The sequence below is a fragment of the Glossina fuscipes genome, unplaced genomic scaffold (assembly GCF_014805625.2).
Source record: "Glossina fuscipes isolate IAEA_lab_2018 unplaced genomic scaffold, Yale_Gfus_2 1, whole genome shotgun sequence".
Lineage (NCBI taxonomy): Eukaryota > Metazoa > Arthropoda > Insecta > Diptera > Glossinidae > Glossina > Glossina fuscipes.
The window spans coordinates 26,992,026-27,012,893 of NW_023998415.1; the positions used below are offsets into that span (position 1 = coordinate 26,992,026).

Here is a 20,868-nt window from a genome sequence, read left to right on the forward strand (position 1 = left end):
TCGAAGAGCGGATCCAAATTTTTTCACGTACCGTGCGAAATATATATATTTTGACGTCGATCCAAAGACTTAAATCTTTACAATAATAAGTTAAATTGTCTGTCTGTCACGTACGTGAAAACAAGAAATATAATAAGAAAAATATTGGCAAAGATGTTGCATTGCCAAAAAAATCATTCATAACTAATTTTACAGCATCGTATAGGAAATTGAAATTGAAGTAGAAGTAATAAGAATCGTAAAAAAAAAGCGTTTTTGCATAACAAATACATTTTTGTTTTTCGTTTTACTATTTTCAACCGAACTGAAATACGAAACTCACACACCTGTATCAAATAATTTGTGATTTAATGTGCACATGTGTGTGAGTCACATCGGATCATTGCTGCAGTGTCCTGATATGGACCGTTTATTACGAAGGTGAGGCAAGACAGTTTTTGAAAAAATTAAAAAATTAAAATAACGATAATTAGAGGCAAAGCTTAAAAAGATCTTTTTATATCATCTTTAAGTTGATGAAAGTTTTAATTATTGAGGGTATTTTGCAGATATCAAGTCGGTCTAAAATGAATGAAAATATTCCACTGTACTAACAATGAAATAAATATTATTGATAACAAGATTTTATTATCAAAACGATCACTCACTCTTACCGAACACGAGACTGATTTTGTGAGTGTCATAAGCAGCAATCTCGAAACCAATTCCTTCTATTATTCCTTGTATCAGGCAATACCGCATTGCCGATTCTCTCTAAACTTTCGATCGAATGAATAATTATTTATTTTGTTTTGTGTCCTTTTGTATCATTTAAAAGAGGGCTAATGCAACTGAAATATTATTCCCTCAATTAAGGCGCAAATAGTTCATTGAGGTGTGCAAAAAATATGCCTACTAGTGTTTATAAATATTTTAAAATTTATTGAAATGCAAAACTTTAATTATCTCGCAATAACAGAAAATGGATTTGCTCCACTTTCAAATTATACGGCATATATGAAAGTTTAATGTACGATATGTTTATAACCAGCACTAAAGCATAGCTGTATGCTCGTTTTTCTAAAAATTATCGCCCATTGACGCAAGTGGGTCAAGCCTTTAAATGAAATGATGAAATCAATGAAATTTAACCTCAAAGCAAAACCAATATGTTTTGCTCGCGTATTTAATCAAATTAAAATTTCTCAGAAACTTTTAAACGTTATATCTGTTGGAACACATATGTAAATTTTTTATTTGGGGAAAAACTATTAAGAAAATTATATTCGGTTGGGGCCGAATCTCTTATATCCGTCACCGTTACCCCAAAAAAGGACAAGAATTATATTTTCATAATTTTTACCTATTGGGTGGGCACGATTGATTTGTTCGGTTTTTTAAAATAAAACTTATTTTTGAGATATTTATACAAGGAAAACACATGAAAATGAATGCATTCCCAGTTTTTGTTACATAGACAGATGGCACGTTGTGCACGTGTCCTTTGAAAAGTTTAGATCATTTTCAAATTCTTTTACATATTTGTTTGGCGGTATTTTCATTTTCCCTGACGGGAGAATTTTTACCACATATACTACACAGATGCGCGGACAGACGGATGAACAGACGAACAGACGCACATGGTTAAATGCATTTCGACTTTGAAATTGGCTAAGGTTTTGTATACTTTCTGCATTCTTAGAAGGTTGTTTCGGCGTCTTGTGTAAATATTGAAAGAAAAAAATTAGACTTTATTACACCGTAATACTGGGTAGGCGTGGCCAATTTTTACCATTTTCATACAATCACCCATGGAATATGCGTCGAAATTTTTATACATTAATCCATTACAACTTATGAGTAATGAGCAAAACATAAACTTTTTATTTCTTTTGAAAAGCAGAGATGTTTTTAATTTGCGTAGTATTGTGGGCGTGGCCGTCTATAAATTTGGTCCATTTTCAATACCAATTTGCATCTAAGAGCTTCCAATATTTCTGTTTAAATCGATTCACAATTTGATACGGATCAAGAATATATATACCATGTGGTGTCTCTGAAGCTGAAGGGTGAAGGGTGTTGCAAACGTTTTGACAAAATGATTACACCCCTCAGCCTTCTGTGATGGGCATAAAAACAGCTCATTTTTTTTTTTTTTTTTTTACTTTTAAGAATCATAAATAAAAGAAAATTCCTAAAAATGAAAATCGAAAAGATGTTAAATTCCTTTACCTAGGAACTATACTTAGAGGTAAAACATTGTAAAGCATACACATTTTGAGTCGTGATATATGATACTTTTAATGCTGAAATAAAAAGTATGTGTCTCTTTAAACAAAAAAAAAAAAAAAAAAAAAATACTCTATTCCCACAGTTCATACGAAAGAACACACTTTTGGAAGAGTTGCTTTGTGTGCAATAAGAGAAAAGAAACAAGTAAGAAAACTATATTCGGTCGTGACCGAATTCTTCTTATCCATCACCCGTACTTTCAAAAAACACAAAAAAAAATTAAAAGAAGCAAGAGCAGCTGGTTTTTATACCTATCACCGTAGGATGAGGGGTGTATTTATTTTGTCAATACGTTTGCCACGCCCAAAAGAAACCTTCAGAGACCTCTAAACGTATAAAGATTTATTCTTGATCAGCATCAAATTCTGGATCGATTTAAGCATGCCTGGCATTTGGCTGTCTGTCCGTCTATGTAAGGCCTGTTGTAAGCATTTCTCTGGCCGCAAAACTGAAGCTAACAACTGACAACTTTGACAGAAAGATTGGAAATTTTTGCACGCAGTTTCATATTGAAAATGGGCCAAACAAATTAAGAGCTCCTCTATTTTTTAAAAGAACTCAAAAGTTGGTTTTTTGCTCATTACTCATGAATTATGGTAGATGAACGTAGAAAAATTTCTAAGGGCGATGCTGCAGCACCTGTACAAAAAAGGAAATATTTGGCCACACCGATCCAATATTTTAATATTTTTTTCAATTGCATTATAAGGCGCAGAAAGAAGCTTGAAAATCCCCCCATAAATTGTATAAATTCTTAGCCAATTTCAAGTTCGAAATGCACTCAAGCGTGTGCGTCTGTTCATCCGGAAGTGATGTAAACTTTTCAAAGGACACGTGCACAACGTCCAACAAAAACTTTTGCTTTGAAAATAGAAAAAATCAGCAGTACTACACTTTATTTTTCCTGAGCATGAAAATTTAATTCTTTTACTTGTTTTTTTTTTTTCGAATAACAGTGATGGGTTAATAAAAGATTCGGTCACCATCGAATATAATTTTCTTACTTGTTTTTATTTAAATTATTTTATGAAAGTAATTTTAAAATTAAGTTAAATTGGAATGTAGACAATTGGCAACGATATGCACTAAAGAGTTAAAATGCACACAACAAAATCTTATGTGAAAAACTTTGCGAAAGCAAGTTATATATGTCGTAGGATGACCCTTTGGTACCCATCACATCACATCAAACCACTAAACGAAGATTGTAGAGTGTTTTTCCAATCTTCTCGCTTTATAGATGAGTTTTCGAAATGTGCGTAACAGGTTTAAGATCAGGGACTGTTATGAATTGCATATTACAGCCTTTTGTTCATTGCACGCACATCTTCCAAGAACACATATGTCATGTTTCTCTCTAATTTCTTGCTAACGTGAAAACTTCGCAAAAATAGATAGGATAGGATATTTGGGCGGACACAACAAATGGATCTAATATCGAATCTTTGCAAAATCACTGTCCATACTTTGAGAGTCATTGACGTGTATGGGCTTTGGGTGTTACCAGCCGACGATGCACGATAAATATAAAATTGAAAAAAGTAATTTGTTCATTACCGTTATGCTGATATATAAGAGTTTTTGAAAAATTTAATAGCAACAATAAACGAGAGCAATAAAAGTGGTTTTAATTTTACATAATTAAAATTTGTTACGCTACCATTAGACGGTTTTAGAAGCATACAACAATTTATCTTATAATCGCTTGGTTGCAATGATATCATTACGAAGCATTTCTGTTGTTCTATACCATAATAATTGAAGAAATTTTTGTTAATGTTTATGACGAACTCGCTATTTCTGTCTTTTTATGTCTCCATGGTTTAGTAATAAGAGCAGATGGTAACACATGTAAGTGGCTCATGTCTCGATCGTATACGAGACGTAGAAAGCGACTAAGGCAACGCTACGCTAAATGCGATGACTAATGCATTTAAACTATTTCGGTCGATTGGCATTAGAGCAAATTTTTTCATAATTTTAGTTTTTCAGTTGCATTTTCTTTTTAATTTAAAAGTAGGTCGTCGGGTCGGATCGCTTTGTCGTAGCACTTTTTAAAAATATATTTCACAAGAGATACAAATTCGCGACTACCAAGTCTCTGTTCGCGAATTCAAATCTCAACGTGATAGAGTTTGCCTTGGGCGTAGTTATAGTGACTGCTCGGGACGGCCAAGTCCATAGCACTTAACAATTCAGCATACACTTCAGCCCACTACGTTGCGGCCACTTCCCTATCTCTTTCTCTTTGCTCACTTCTTTCCGACTGTTATCGTATTACACGAATTAGGGAACACCCCCTAAGCGCTTGGTCTATATAACAGGAAAAAAAAAAAGAAATAGAAACACGCCTTCTATGCAAGTTCGTACATAATGCTGTTAAGTAGTTTTACAAGATTTTAAATTTTGATATCGAAGTGTTGTTTTCCTGTATTTTAAGATTTTGCCAAGATTTCGCCTAATATGGAGCCTGACTTTTTGTACCAGTAAGAAACATAGTTTACATAACCTTTTTCTTTCTTAAGTGCACCAACGGAGGTTGCGACTATAAGAAGATTTTCATGTCGGCTGCATATAATCTACTTTCGTTTATAATTGTGTCCAAATTGTGAACGAGCTTTTGCCTTTACTTACTAAGGCCATTAGATATGAATAAATTAATATATGAGAGAGTAAGAGACGCAAAGATAAACAAATGTATTTAGATATAAATGACAACACAGTTGAAAGCATAATCATAACAGAGTAAGTTCTACTGTGAGACATGCTTTCGAAGACATTGGAAAAATCGACTGCCGGACGACATATCACTCAACTGTATATGTAATCGGTCGATAAAGGTACATTTATATTATTTTCAGATTCGGGGCGGCACTTGCATTGCTAGAGAATGCTAGCTGAGTTGACAAGCTTACTATTAGGAGGAAGGTTCCTTGACCCTCTGTGGACAGCAACTTGAGACTGCGTACAGTTGTACAGAATAGCGATCTTCAATGAATATGTTATGAATAAGTTAGTCATCAATTCTTGTTTGAAACTTAGCGATTCAACAAAAACGTAGCCATATTATCTTATAGTACCTGTCGAGAATGTTATATTCATTATAGATTGTTCGAGGACTATTTCTTGGCGGAACACTAAAAATTTTGTGAAGATCATAATAAAAGTAAGTTGAATTTCAAAGGAACAACACGAACATGTTTATATATTTCTATATAGATGAAAAATATAAATGAATGAAGGTTTAGAGGATCGATCATTCTTCTCTTTCAAATTGTTGCGTGTTTAGCAAGCTATGGAAGGAAAGCTTTGAAACATTCAACATAATTTTTTTTTTTTTTTTGGTTTTTTCAAATTGCGATTAAGCAAAAGATTTTCACACCTTATCGATGAAAAGCAATTCTAGGTTAAGAATTTGTATTGATCGGTACTTTTCAAGCATCGCATCTATAGAATGAAATTTTAATACTCAAGTTCGGATAAGAGTAGATAAGAGAATAAAGCAAACAAAAACCTTCTGCCACATGTAACCTCTAATTGCTGTAACTTGTTATTGTCTTTGTTTTATTTCAATATCTGAATATATAAATATATGTGTGTTTTCCAATTAAATCGTCAAATGTTTACATTCTTTTTTTTTTTTAATTATTATTACCGCAATAAACTTCCGCATTATAAATCAAAAAGAAATTTACACAAATCATGCCGTTTGTTATACATACACAAAGCATGCACATAAATTATACACAATTCCGATGCAGCATTTATTTATCGTTTAGACAACAGAAAAATAAAAAAACAAAAAAAAAAAAAAGAAAAGAAGAAATTTAATTAAATCCTTTGTCAAATCCATATAGTAATGCTCGATTTTATGCGTTTATAATGAAGACAATAAATAAATCGATAAAACATTTATTCAACCGTTGCACAATTTTACCAAACCATTATGATTGCGTTCTGTTAATTAAAAGTTCATCGAACTTTATGGGCTGGAAGGAGGGATTGCTGATGCCATCTTCGTTTTATAATTCGTTGTCGCTTATTGATTAGTCTTTATGCTTCATTTTAATAATTAATATGCAATTTGGAAGTAAGTTAAAGCATAAGACTAACTATGCAGAAATTTTGATCCTTACGGGTAAATACGTATGTTCGCTGCATATTTTCCCGGACGAGAGCATAAAAATGGTCGCACTTGTTAGAGAACACGTTTTTGAAAAAAACACTTTGAAATGTCTCGAGCATATAGATCTGGATTAAATGATGAGATCATTGCGAAAATGGAAATTCATTTTGAAGCGTTTGAAAAAGTTAGAGAATTGCTCGAATCTGTTTGTGTCCTTTTGAAGTAGCATAAGTTGTGGGATAAAAAAAAACCGCTTTTGCAAGAGAAGGTATCCTTTTACTTAAGTCGGCAACTTTTTCGACAATCTCCTTAGAAAGCTTAAGCTTACTTAACCGTTAGCATATTAACCAAATTCCTATCTTTGCCGAAGAAAATGAAATGTCATGTATTCCCTAACACATTGAAGGCTATCAGCCCGGTTGATCTTATGAGTTATGACCCGGAAGAATGCTAACTGGGAATTCGGTTTTCACAGAACAATAAATGCTACCTCATCCAAATGCCGCTCTTATCTCAATAATGAATTAAAGAATTTTGCAATTGATCAACTGCCGTTAAAACTTTCCTCTGCTCTCTCTCTTTGAATGGTCCCAGAATATATTCCAATATGTTTGTTTTCTTTTGTTCGTTTTGCAAACTGAATCTTATATGGGAAGGCCAAGGACTTTTTACAAAATCATTCATATGATCAAGAATTGTTTGCATACCTTTAAGAAGAAGATTTATGATTCAATTATATAAATTGCATGAAACGTCAACGTGCATGTGTTACTTTATTGCAAAATCGGGAATATAGTCTTATGATGTTTGCTTATAGTGTATTATTATAGTGTCCGCGAATTTGTATGCCAAACACATCGTTCAATCATCGTTAGATGGGCTGACTTTCTTAAATTACTTATGTTTGTACTTGGAGAATGGTGCCGCCATAGTATTGCCAAAGAGCGATGTAGAAAGATTAGCTTTAACTTTATGGGCCGGCCCCTCAATTTTAGTACATACATACACAAGGTGAGTAGAGGATATTCCACGAATATTTCTACGCTCTATAAAGGGACTAATAGATAGAAAAAAAACAAAAAACAAAAAAACAAAAAAATAAATAAATAAACAAATAAAACCGATGTTTAGATAAAGAAGCAGATGGGTAGGCAGACGAATGATTTTACGCTTTTCACCTCTGTGAACAAGTTTACGGTTTGTGGCCCTTTAGCATATGCTTATATGCGGTACATATGGAATAACAAAAAAATCCGTTCATAAGTTTTATATCTTAGTCTGTGCATGTGTGCGTTTATGCATGTGTGTGTTTGTGCATATGTCTTTTTTTATAAGGTATCAAATATTTACATAAATTTATTATCTTTCTTTGCAAAAATTCTTAACACAGTTATGTTTGTAGCTTTGCTGGCCTCGCGTAACATTATCAAAATGTCATGAAAGCCACTGTGCTATACGTATATACATATGCATTATATATACATAATGCAGATACTGGAAACATTTACAATTTTTATTATTTATGGCAAATCTGCCGTATGTACATAACATAGTCGTATGAAGATATGCTTATACGTCTGCTTAATGTTAGTAGCGCTTAGCTTCTCTTGGGCGCTAAAATATAAAATAATGTTTTCTTAAATGTCAAGCATTTCTTTAAACTTTTTACCTTTGCTGCTTTTTCTTTTTCTTTTTCTGTTTTTTTTTTCTTCTTCCTCTTCTTTTTTTTTTTTTATTCTCTTTACAGCACATCTCGATTGTCTTCCTCATTTCTTTAATATAATCTCGTTCAGCAGATAAATAATGACAGGAGGGAGGCTGTTTGAAGATAAATATTTAAATACTTTTGTTTACCATATCTTGTTAAGTTATATCCCAACAAGATATGTGTTTGCATTTACATGCATATGCAATTCTCGTTACATACATACGCACTTTCAAAATAATGACGATATAACTTATACGTGTTTATGTATTTTTTTTATTTTTATTTTTTTATTTTTTTTTTTTCTTACTTCTTGTAGGACTCCACTAAACAAGTAACGCATAGGCAAAAGACACATGGTACTAAACGTAGCACTTGGCAAATAAAAAATTTTAAATTATTTATTTTATCGATTTTTTTTCCCTCTCACCATTAAAATGCGCGTGATTGAGGGTAAACGCATACACACTTGCATAACAATTTTTTTAATATTAATTATACTTTGGACATAAAATGGCTGCGATAGTTTATTAATAAGATAATGATTCGGAGATAAAGTACATCCATTTTTAGTCTCGTATCGGATCTGCTTGAAGCTAGTATTAATCGAATCTCGAATAGGTTCAAAGGAGGAAAAGTGGATTTTTTTTCATATCCACTACCAAAGGTTTGGAATATATTCATTTTGTCAAAATGTTTGCAGCAACACGCAGAAAAGAGCTTCATTTGCCCGATAATGTATATATATATATATATGTATATATATATATATATTCTCCTGATCGCACAAATTCAGCTTGAACTTCGGCTTGAAATTTCGCAAAAAGATTGGAAGTTCTTGTACGCATATTGTTATCGAAACTAAGCCAAATCGGTCAAAGGAGCCGACCATGGCACAATATCACCCGAGATCTCCAATGTATTCAAAAATAAAAGAAAGATGGATTTTGTGCTGGTAAGCATAACGGCACAGCTAGTCACTTTAATGACGGGAAAAAATGTAATAGTATCCAAGCCAAACAATAACAGAAATGTATATTGATTTCGAATTAGTATTAGATTCTGGGGCGATTTAGTTACTTGTCTATGGTCAGAAATATGTCCTTTTGAAAATGTTAATATATATATCACTTAACGAATTTGAAAATTTATCTAAAATCTGGAGTTCAAAGCGTCTTAGTAAGCGTAGAATGGATCACATTTGAGTGAATAATTTTATATATTTTCGGTGACTTGAAACTTTTGTTCAAATAAAAGGTTATCATATATAATATGGGTTAGTATAAGTTGTAATTAAAATTCAATTGATATTTAGTTTAAAAATTAAATTTTTTTTTTTTTTTTTTTTTTTTAATACATAAATTGCGTTAGTCATTGAGGAAAGCTCTTGGATGCATATCGCTTTTGTCTTAAGTTAGAGATAATCCAGATATGCTTTAAGATCTATAAAATAATTCTCATTTTATTTTTATATGTATGGGAATAAAAAAAAAATTATATTAAAAGGATTTCAATCTTTTTTTTTTTTTTTTTCTATTATTAACGTTATTGTGCATGTGTTGTTGTAACGCTTTAAATTAGCATTTTAATGACTTAATTAAATCACATGAACAAAAACGAATTCTGTTTCTTGGACTTGGACAACTAAAGTTTATGCAATTTTATGTGGGTTTCTTGCTGAAGTTAAATTTATAACAGACGTGACTTTATTATTTAGGTGTGTAGATGTTTTTCTTATTTTATCGCCTGTCTATTTACAAAAGTCATAGCGTTAGGTTTTATGTTAAAAAAAAAAATTACACATATATCTACGGCTAAGGGTGAAATATTGCTTTTCATTTATACATGAGCAACGAAGCAAGGAATCAATGAGTCAGAGAAGAATACATTGATAGTTTTAAGCAACGATTCGCAAAATAGGTTAAATTCAATATATTTTATTTAATTGTCTATGATATACGATTTGTATTTATGTTCTATACAATCAATCTTTTGCATCCTACACTATCCTACTTGTGCGTATGCATGTAATACCCGGAAGCACTTGAGGTAGACTCACCTTTGATTATCACTGATCGATCTAAGCTTGTTTGTCCTATCTATATCTTGTTCAAAAGACATGTAGCGTGATAAATGAATAGTGAGTGGGTGGGTAGACAAAATTCACTGTAAGATTGGTGTGGTGTACTCATTTCACTTTTTTTTTCCATAATATATGTTATACCCAAAAGGAAGCTTCACATACCCTATAAAATATATGTATTCTTGACCAGCGTGAAATTGTGAGTTGGTTTTAGCCACGTCTGTCCGTCCGTGCGTCTGCGTGGTATGTGTTGTTGGCAGTTCCCTGGTCGCAAAAATTAAGATATTAAATTCAAATACGGTAGAAACATTGGAAGCGTCTGCACGCAGGTTGATATTGAAAATGGGGCAAAATTGGTCAGAGTAGAAACGCGCAGTGGAGCATAAACCGAGCGCAACTCCGTTTTTTTTAACAAAAGTTTTTTGATTTTTGCTCGTTACTCGGAATTTTTAAAGTTAGAAGACTGAAACTTTCCACATTTCCTTCACAAGACACTTTACTCTTTACGTCCAAAAATGGAACCAATCGGCCTTGTCCATACAAAGTTACGAGTAATTAAATTTAAATTTTTTCACTTTTTTGAGGCTTTAGGCTTATTTATCATAAGGCAAACAAGACAAAATGTTTAAAGCCATTTCGTACACTCCTCAAAAGAAGATAAATGATCTGCTTAAAAATGGGTTAATTCCAAAATGGATATGGTAGATACCTCGCTTAATTTTTTTTTCATAATAACACCAACGATATGGATATCAAATAAAAGAACTGGGAGCGTAGAATGTAAAAGGTATAGTGGTGGGTATGCGAGATTTGGACACCGCCGAATATAACTTGCTTACTTGTTATCTTTTTTTTTCTATTTTTATTTTTATTTTCTTTTTATATACCCCCACCCAGAAGGGCTTGAGATGGACACCACTTTGAGTATATCGATCGCTTCAGAAACACTTTTTGCGTCTGTCTATCTTGTTTACTTGGGTTCGAGGCCCTAGTTTTTAAAATATTTTGATGAAAATTGGTACACTCACATATTTCGGCTCAAGGATGAACGCTTTTGAAAATATTTCAGATTGGACCACTTCTTCATTTACTTTCCTTATAAAGCCTTATTTTGACAATTCATTATATGAATAATTGCACGACTGATTTAGGATATTTAATGATCCGCCGTGACCCACTCTAATGCTTTTACTTGTTTCCATTAAAATCCTAAAAACCCAGAAAGAATGTATTCAATGAACAGATATACTCGTTAAGGAAGGACAAAAACCGAGCAATTTTATTTTCTAAGGACAGTTTGGACATATTCCTACGTTCGTCCATTCGTATTATTTGAAATCGTAAAATTGTGACAGCCTGCTAATCGTTTGATTAAATGAAATTTAGAAGTTTGAAAATTAACATGAGCATGAGCTCATGAATATTTTTATGTTCATTATGAAATTTGTAAAAATTTCAACTTTACATATTAAACATTTATTGGAATCCGATATCATGGTTCATTTAAAATGATGATAATGACGATGATGATGATGATGATGGACATAGAGCAATAGTTAGCCCTCATTTGCGTTTACAATTAAATGGCTAACATGAATTTTTATATTAAGGTTATTACCTTAGAAACTATAAATCTGACGGTTGGTCTTGTCTTTGTTTTTGTCTAGTGAACGAATTTGAAGGTTAAGCACATTACAATTTTATTTTCAAATTAACTTAGCTGCCTTGGAGCAATAGGGTTATGTTTATATACGTAAAGATTAATCGTCATCTCCCCCCGGCATTAATAAATAGTTCCATCAACGACATGTGATTATTGCTATTGCTTTTATTATATAAAATTTTTACTGAATTGATGCATTTCGTTAAAGATAGTAATTTTTAAGAGGATTCATACCTAAACTACACCTGCAAATGATATAAACAAGAAAGACGGTAAAATGATTTTCGAAAAAATTTACTTCAGATCGCTATAAATCTGTCCTGACCGGTTTATTATGTGATTGTGCAGCAAATGAAAAAATTTCATTTAAATTTCAAAAATTTATTTATTGTTGAATTAATGATAATTTTGAAAAAAAACAACAACAACAACAACAATGAGTAACTTTTCATGTATTGTAGAGTCGCGGTGAGAAGATAGTGGAACATGAATTTTGAAGTTTTTCTTTAATATTTATCATATTAGTCGATTTTATTAACAATAAACCGTTTTATTATACTGGCTTAATCTTATAAAATTTAAACGAAATTAAAATTAATTTAAAAAATGCGTATCTAATTAATGGATAATTAGACGTTTAAATGTGCTTTTAAAATGCTGTCGGTCTCCGTCAACAAATCTCATCTATTTTATGCGGCATAAATCAAGAGCACTAACATCGTCACACCCATCGTGTGATATTTCATCTTTTAATGCGAGTTTTCTGCAAAGCAAACGATCTATGTAATCAGGCAATACGAGAGAATATGAAAACTTAACATCATTATCTCGCAGTCAACACCTGATAGCGAAAGATCGTGCAAAACTATGTCTATTTTGGTGGTTGAACGCATTAGTTTTAATGCATGACATTATATGATATAAGTGTTGTTGTGATAGTAAACGATGCTACCGAACCACAACCTCCGCATGATAGGATATACCACCGGCATCGATCGGTGTATGCCATATACTGAAATCGCTTAAGAGAAACTGAAATGATATCCAGATCTCTTAAATCAAATATTGATTAAAGCCATCAATATATCAGTCACTAACTTGCGGTTTTTTGATAAAGATAACAGCAATCTATCGTTCAGAGAGAAGTTAGAGTTAAACTCTAAAAGATTACGGCTTAACCTGAAGGCGCTTGAAGACGTCTTCAGCGAAATCACATCACATGAGTTTTTATACTACTATACTATTACTATAGCATCAATTTGAAGGGGCGTCCCCTTTTAACGGTTACCTATTGATTAAAATTTGAACGAAGTCTAAAGAGTTGAAGGCTTCCGATTGTGATATCGGCCAGATCATGCAATGCACAATAAGCAGATAAGGGTAACGACTTAATGCAAATGGATGGAAGTGAGAAAGAAGACGGTACGGACGGACGGACAGACGGACTTTCAATATTTATTGGCTTATGGTAAAAATATGTCCGATGAATTTTAAATAGTTTCGTTTGAATATAAATTTGAGTTAATTCTTCCTTAAGATTAATTTGCTTCATTGGTTTAATTACAAAGTTCTTTTTGCGTTATGATATAATCTAAATAACTTCTAATATCGCTCTTATGCTGTTATTTATTCTATTTATAGCAAGTCGGCAATTTTTGAATAAATTATTCAAGTAGAATTTTTTTTAAATCAGAATTAATTTGTATCTATTTATATTATTTTTTGTACGTGCATATCTTAATTATCATTCCTCTGCAATAATTTACATAAAATCATGTAAGTATATGGGAAATTTACATTCACCTTTGCCACTAATTTTATACGTTTCTCACTTTAAACAAAAACGTAAAAATCTTAAAAATGCTTCTTTCGCTCCACTACTTGTTATAAAGAGTGCAGATGTAAGTGTGTAACACCAAGAAAGATTTAAAACTTAAACCAACGTCTTACTACACCTATCGATTTTTAAGTTTTATCTTTAATCGATTTAAGTTTGTCTGTCTTCTCGTTTCAATCTACAAGTCTCCCTTTTTATGATATGGTGGTGCACTGACGTGTTTCACGGCCCAAATGTTAGCTCTGTTGCCATCGAAGCAATATAGGAGAGATGTTTGCAAAATGTTGCGAAAATTTCGCAACAAAAATCGCAAAGTAATAGTGTGTTTTGGCAAATAGAATGGGCCAATATTTTGAAAGCTTTCGCTTATAATCGTTCATACGAAAATTTTAGTCTTTATACGGGAAAAAATTCCTAATTTCTCAGGTTATAATAAAAATTGGACTATAATTATTGTTTGACGCAGAAACTAACTATGCCATATTTGGACCACGTAAATCTATTTCTTGGACTACGCCTAGCGCAAGCTTAGTTAAGAAAAGTAACTCTATATACGGCTACAGAGCTTAATTTTTAAAATTCTAAAGTAAGCTCTTTAAGTGAACACGATAGCAAGATCTTTGATCAGAAAATCAATTTTTATTCAATTTTAGCTACGAACGTTCCGGTTGTGCCTCGGCCCTTTCTCTGAGGCTGGGGCAGCTCAGCGACCCAGGAAAACGCAAGAAAATTTATATTCACAAGGACCTTTATTATTCACTCTTTAATTTTATAATTATTCGAAGACTAACTCTCAACGACTCTAAACCAAGACTAACAAAGTAAGACTCACTCTCAAAGAGCGTCAAACTTATTCTAATTTACCCTAGTCTTAACCTATTCTTATTCAATATCCTAGCCCTATTCTTATTTTATTCTTATACTATTCCTATGCTAACTTACTCTCTAACTTAAACTAACACTCACTCTCCTCCACCAGAGGCGGAGAACCCGTGAGGCCAAAACGAGGAACGACTTTGGGTCCTCACAACACCTTTATATTGGAAAACTATAAGTTGTCACGGAGATGCACAACAAATTGCACTATTGCCAGCTTTGCCCGACTATAATGTTCTTAATTGTTTTTATTTATTAGTAGAGTGCAACAAGATTTCAGATGAAACTCAAACTCAAAAATCAGGTATACAGTAGATAAAATAATGGCAATAATGATTTTAAATTTCTCTCAGTATTTATTTGCTTAACGATGTAAAAGATGTGCCGATATTCCATGCTGCCACGCCCGTAATTTAAAACAATAATGACCCAAATAAGGTGTTCTTTTCATTAAAATGATGCACAAATGATTCCTCTTAATTCTTTCGTCATTTTATCTTCTTTGTAAAATCTATTCAAACTATTCATGCGCACAGATCACATTTACTTTCAAGCCCTTCAAGCCTGAAGCCGAAGCAGAAAATTGTAAAGGCCGACTACGATGAAATAGAAATGTTAATGTTGTGTTCGTCAAAGGACATACGTACGATAAAGGAGATAACAAATATACGGCATATCTTTCGATTCTCTATTCTCTATTCTCTATAAATGTAATTTCAATAAATGTGATTTTTTTTTGGTTAATCTTTATTAAAAGAATTGAATGAATTGTTTTTGTTCATCATCAAAATATGATAACTTGCACACGTAGATCGTATAAACCGTAACCATAAACATAACCAGCTCATCGCATATTGTCTTGTATCGCAGTCATATGTAGCATTTAATATAGTGCAAATATACAGTTCATTTACATATATATATACACATACGATATTATATATAATATATATAAATAAATATTGTATATGCATGTAAAGTACATTTTTTATATATATATATATATTTATTTTTTTTTTTATTTTTATTTTTATATCATTTATCAACTTTATTATCGTTGTGACATTATTAGAAAATATGCAACGACTGAAACGAGTTAGTTGAACACAGCTCACCTAACATCACATGCCAATAACTTCATATTATGTTTATTATATGTTGGCAATAATTTACTTGTCAATCGTTAAAGCTAATGAGAATTTATTGCGTTTGTTCGAAGAAATTTGCATAAATTTCATGTTGTATGTAAGATATTAAAACATTAGACATTTTCTTCTCTCTCTCTTTCTCTTTCTCTCTTTCTCTTTCTCTCTTTATTCCTTAAATCTTCAGATAGACCAAAGGACATGCTTTGAACGTTTTATATAATAGCAACTGTTTTAGGTTTATCGTCAGTGTGCCACTAAATCCAGTAAAGCAACTTTACTTTAACTACTAGCAATAATTCTCAAAATAAATCTTACACAAAGACATTCTCTTTCCCGTATATGCATCAATATCAGCTGCATGTGGTCTTAGGTTTTATAATCAATTACTCCTACGTAGCAAGTTATTAGAAGTTTGAAAACAACAATCAAATTCAGTTCGGACCGAATCTTTTATACCCATCACCGTTTAACCCGGAAAAAGACAAAAGAATTAAAAGAACAAACCTCTCTGGCTCTATAATATGTATTGAGCGCAGTTGATTTCTTCTATTTTCAAAATAAAAGTTTTTGTCGTATAGACATGTGGGCAATGTAGGCGTGTCCTTTGAAAAGTTTACGTCAATTTCAAATTCTTTTGCAAATTTGAAAACCGCTAACGAGAAAATATTTATCAAAATTACTGCGAGGGTACGCAAATAGACAGACGGGCAGATGAACAGGCAGACATGTTTAGATCCATTCAAGATTTGAAACTGGCAAAGAATTTATATACTTTATGGGATTTTTGGAACTCGTCGCTGCGTATTGTAAAGGTATTGAAAAAATAATTAAATTTCGAGACACGATAATATTGGGTAGGTGTGGTCAATTTTTCTCATTTTTGTGCAAAAATATTACAGCATCGCCCCCCCATCAATATGCTTTAAAATTTTTGTACCTTATCTTTATGAGTAATGAGCAAAAAACTAGTTTTTCATTCCCTTTGAAAAGCAGAGATGTTGTCAGATTATGTGGTGCTGTGGGCGTGTCCTTCGACTAATTTCGTACACTTTCCAATGTTTCAGCTAAATTTGAAATCGATAGCTTCATTTTTGCCGCCAAGAGAATGTTTACGACAGACATTAAACAGACGGACAGACAAACATGCTTAAATCGATGTAGAATTTGTAGCTAATCAAGAATATATATGTAATTTGTGAGGTGTGTGATGCTGTTTTCTGGGCGTTGCAAACGTTTTGATAAAATGAATATACCCCTCATACTTCGGTGATAGGTATAAAAGAAATTCTTCCAATTTATATCACGTATATAGCCAGGTAAACAGTAGCTGGCAAAGTAATAAACATTTGCATCTCAATCAAGCGTGAACTTATATGTGTTTTGTATAAACACGGTAACGATATTAACGATTAACTGACTTTATGGCTGCTACTCGGTGATATGTCAATGTCTATCAGTTGCAAAAACCGCTGAATAATACCTATAATGCATAGATCGATTAAAAACGCCAAACACTTATGCATATAAATCTGTACATAGCTTCGCATTACCGTACGGATTGGTGCTTGTGCGACGATGTCAGTAGAGACGATGAAGGCATTCTTTCGATGATGACTGTATATGACTGAAATGCAACGCGTTTGCAATGAGGGCATTCGTAGATGTTCACACTTAAGTTGCTTAAATAGTTCGTGGGGTATTCGTTTTCGTGACACTTTTTTCATTCGACTAATATTTACATTTGTTGAAATACTTTTCCGAATTTCTTTGTTATTTTGTTTTTGCACTTCCGTTTTGCTTTTAACTTTTCCCTTCTTTACTGTCTTGCTGTTCGGACTTTACCGATATGTTTTGCAATGTGATCAGAAACACAGCCGTGTGCAAAAGCCCTATACAGGAGGATGAAACTAAAGTTCAGTAAAAAAGACAGACAAATAAAAAACTTTACCACCGCTTCCACTAATTTCCAACTATCTTGAATATCCGATTTTTCAGAGTATACGTTATGCCATGACAGTGCCAACGCATGCATTCATCCTAATTAGAAATAAACGTTGCATGCTGAACTCCATAATATATACCTTGTAGGTTATAAGCATTTTTCGTTTTTGCAGTTGTGAGGTGACTTAAAAATCTCTGCCTTGGAACAATATCGATATTGAGAACTTCGATGGGGACAATTGCTACGGAATATCAAATTTGATATCAAGTCAGTAAGAACTTTGACAAGAAAATCCATTAATTTCCCTAATGATTAATGACCGGTCACAACGCCAGAATACAGTTAAGTAACCTTTATGTTAATTATTCGTAGCATACTATTCTTACTGTGCTCTCTGGTTATTTGTTAAATAAATTAATAAATTTGACGTGAGGCAGTTGTGTCGCTATAACAATCATTTCCATTGTAAGTGTGCAGACAGACATTCAACATTGCGAATTGATCAGATTAAGCCATCTGTTACTTCTGATCGCTACTGACTTCAATAAATGAGTAACAAACTTTACAAAATGGAATGAAAAATTGGAATACAAGTTGAAAGAATGAATACAAGGTGAAAAATGTGCAATGTTTTAGGATAATTTTTAAAAAATTTAAATTTTTAAATTTTTTGATTACCGAGTTGAACTTATACAGCATTGTACTACACAGAAGCCCTATGTAGAAAAAGCGCAAACATTATTCGATGTAATTTATTGTAATTATCGCCACATGTGTAAGTGTCGTCCTCGGTCATCCCTCTTTTCATTTATAATAATACTCAGAAGCGCCCATCGTAGGCCTAATAACAAATATGTTTTATTTTGTGATTACATATACGATCAGTCACATTCGTTAGAATATTCCCAGTCATTTTGTCTTCTTTATTACTTGAGAATTACAGGCTCAGCTTATCGAATATACATGAAGACGTTCCCCAAGAGATAAAGCAAACCTTCAAATCTATAGTCGATACATTGATGAGAAAGTTGATGGGATATTCAAAAGCCTAAACCAACAATGGTTTCGTTCGATCAGTTGTTATGCTTACGATTAATGGCGGGATATTAAGAGTAAGCACCTAAGCTAGTATAGCTTTCTTGTTCGTTTTACAGCAAAAATTAAAGCTTGATCGCAAGATAACAGAGGAAGAATGATGAAAAAGACATTACACAGAGATGAGCTACCGTGAATGACTCTCGCGCTGGATGAAACGTATCACAATTTCATTTTATATATGTAATATTCAGAATGTATCGTATGTATATGGTATACGTACGTAATCTTGTTCAATGCAAGCATATTAGTCGTGTTCATACCCTCGGTAGCCACGTGTTAATTATGCGTTTTCTCAAGTATTGGCCTACTACACGATCAATTAGTCATATCTTTTTGGGAGGAAAATGAACGAATTCAATTACATTGATATATGTAAGTTCAACAAGATGATACTTTATACAAAAGATGCCCTTAATAAAGAAATAGTTTTATATTCATGACCTTGTAAATCCGATTCAGTTCAAATGTCAGCCTATTTATTCCTCTTCTGAATCATCCATCTATCCATCTATCCATCTTGAAGATACCTAGTAATTGAGATGTCAAAAACAAAAAAAAACAAAATAGTCAACCGATTTGTTTTGCCTGGACAAGATTGCGATTCATATCATGCGACGAGTATAGATTTCTTAGCTTTCTTAGTTGATTTAGTATGGGAATCGGATTACTTTCTTAAGAATCGTCTAGATTTTTGCCGCTCAACATTTAAAATTTTGCTATACTAACTTTCAATAAATATACAAGAATTTTTTATGCCTTGTTCTATGGTGACGGTCAACATATGGTTTAAATGCATTACACTAATAAATGCGTAAATCATTTTTCATATTGTGTACTTACGCAGCGTATACTTACGTATATTCATTTGGCCTGTTTAGTATTAAAGATTCCTATGCGTTTAACAATTATTTATAACAAAAATTAATAAAGTGGCAAAAGTGTAGCGAATATATTTAAGCAAAATATGATATCAAAAACAAAAACAATTTTCAAAAGCACAAAAATATTCACAAAAAGTGTATTGACCACTTATGATGAGAAAGAAACACAATCAAAAAAATTATTCGACACTAGAGGAAATGACAACGGAATGTACGTTCTCGTCTTTTAATTTCTTAAGACAATGAATCAACATACGGTTACGTCAAAGAAATGAATTGACCGCTTCGCACAGACAAATGGATTTATAAAATCTACATACATAAGAATGCGAAATTCAATGAATATATATATGAATATATATATATATATATATATGTATATACATTAATATAAAGCTCATAAGTGTGGGTTCTTTTTGACAGATCAACAAACTAGAAGCATAAAAAAAACCCTAAATAAAATATGTATAAATAATAAATATATGAAATAATGAAAAAGAAATATAATAATAATCTCGTCTTCAATCAACTAAAAAATTGTTGTGCTTTTGCTTCTCATAGATTCGCGTATTCTCTCAATTATTGAGATAACTTAATGGATGCGATCTTACTGTTTATTTACATAAATATTCTGAATCAACGCTTGTTATGATCGGCCATTAAATTTGCAAATTTTTGCCTAAAAATTCACCATTAAATGCACTTTCGACTTCAATATTAAATAATCAGATAAACAAAAATGTATTGCGTGAATTGATTGTTTACGACACGAAAGAAACACGTTTTCCGGCAAAAAGAAACAAAAAAAAAAATAAAATAAAAAATAAAAAAAAAAATCTTTGCTTTCTTTACCTAAAGACACTAAGATACCGCTTCTATGTTTTGCTTAGCTACACACATAGATCAGCCCAGTACTTTTGCTCAGTATTACGAAACTTAAGCTATTCAAATGTAGCCACTTTTCGCTCGTCTACTTTATTAATATTAAATTTTATTCACACTCTTAACTAAACTAACGTCCAAGCGCACGCACTGTTTTATAAGAACTGAAACTGATCAACTGATCAGTTAATATTTTCCAATATAAAAAAAAAAAAGAAAAAAAAAAGAACAAAAAATGAAAAACATAAAACCGTAAAGTTTTGTATCATGCATGCTGTCGCGCCTGGCTGTTGGACAACCGTACAACATGCAACTTGTTCGACATGAAACATTCTTAACGTGATCATCGCTTATGC

The 20,868-nt window shown here is 32.2% G+C and overlaps 1 protein-coding gene across 3 annotated transcripts in view; it reads right to left on the minus strand.

The window, feature by feature from the left end:
- LOC119631791 (versican core protein) overlaps nt 1-20,634 on the minus strand; it is a 59,309-nt gene extending 38,675 nt beyond the window's left edge. For 2 of the 3 annotated variants that reach the window (XM_038024301.1, XM_038024299.1), the window contains exon 1: nt 20,483-20,634. The gene's annotated coding sequence lies outside the window, so the exon portion shown is untranslated. Of the gene's footprint in view, nt 1-19,604; nt 19,625-20,482 lie in introns of those variants that run through there. The other variant, XM_038024300.1, reaches the window with a different exon arrangement.
- Nucleotides 20,635-20,868: the final 234 nt, after the last annotated feature.